The sequence below is a fragment of the Ornithorhynchus anatinus genome, chromosome 5, assembly GCF_004115215.2.
Source record: "Ornithorhynchus anatinus isolate Pmale09 chromosome 5, mOrnAna1.pri.v4, whole genome shotgun sequence".
NCBI lineage: Eukaryota > Metazoa > Chordata > Mammalia > Monotremata > Ornithorhynchidae > Ornithorhynchus > Ornithorhynchus anatinus.
This window is the reverse complement of record NC_041732.1, coordinates 64,521,317-64,522,477: the sequence shown is the minus strand read 5'-3', so window position 1 is coordinate 64,522,477 and position 1,161 is coordinate 64,521,317. Positions and strand designations below refer to the sequence as shown.

At 44.5% G+C, this 1,161-nt stretch overlaps 1 non-coding gene across 1 annotated transcript; it reads left to right on the top strand.

The window, feature by feature from the left end:
* Positions 1 to 712: 712 nt before the first annotated feature.
* Positions 713 to 850, top strand: LOC114812639. Its single transcript, XR_003760290.1, has one exon. It is a non-coding gene; the product is annotated as a small nucleolar RNA SNORA7 (small nucleolar RNA).
* Positions 851 to 1,161: the final 311 nt, after the last annotated feature.

The following is a 1,161-nucleotide window of genomic DNA, read 5'->3' as shown; positions in this document are numbered from 1 at the left end:
GGAAATGGGGATTAAGACCTGTGAGCACCATGTGGGACATGAACTGTGGCCAGCCTGGTTAGCTAGTGTCTACCCCAGCACTTAGTATAGTGCCTGGCACATAGTAAGCACTTAACGAAATACCATAAAAAAAGAACGTTGGGGTTAATCGACAAAGTATAACACTTTGCTGATACCAAAGTGTTTCCTATTTCGAATTATTTAAACATCTTCCCTCCTAGGCCCTTTCCTGGCTCTGTCTTGGAAGCAGCATTCCTAGTGGAAAGAGTATGGACCTGAGACTCAGACAACATGGGTTCTAATCCCGGCTCCCCCACATATCTGCTGTGTGACCTTGGACAAATCACTTAACTTCTCTGTGGTTCACTTACCTTAATCTGTAAAATGGGGATTAAGACTGGGAGCCCCATGTGGGACAGTGACTGTGTCCAACCTGATTACCAGCACTTAGGACAGTGCTTGGCACATAGTAAATGCTTAACAAATACTATTATTCTTATTAGACTGAAAACCAAAAGAAAAGCAGACAGCTGCAAAGTTTCAGTGTTCCATTTTTTCATGGATATTTCAAGATTAGGCCATAAGGAGACAGAAGTTAGGATGATATTCAAACCAGCACCTTTATCCAAATCTGGATAAATGCACAACTTTTAAGTCCTTTCCAACTCCAGTTTCAATTGGGTCATTTTAAGATGGAGTAAGGATGGTGGCCCCCGTCTCAGGGTCGCACCTGGAGAGTTTCCAGTCCTCTACCAGTCCTGACTACAGGAGGGAAAGTTAAGCAGAGGCATATCCATTCCATTCCTAGTTTGGGCAGTGGCTAGCGAATGGAAGGCAATCCGCTACAAGCTAAAATTCACCTGTGCCGGGCAACAGTGGCATGGGAGAGAGTCAAGGGTGGAGACTCAAGTTTACTGTGTGGAAGGAGGCAGTGGTAAACTATTTCCATATTATTCCGAAGAAAACTCTATGGATCCACTACCAGAATGATAGCACATCGAGGTGGGGCGTTCTGGGAGAAATGTGTCCATGAAGTCTCTAGGGGTCGGACACGATTCGACAGCATAAGACAACAACATCAAGAACAGTGGTATTTTGAGGTCTATAGCCAGAACCACATCAAGTAGTACTTATTGAGCGCTTCCTATGGGCAAAACACTG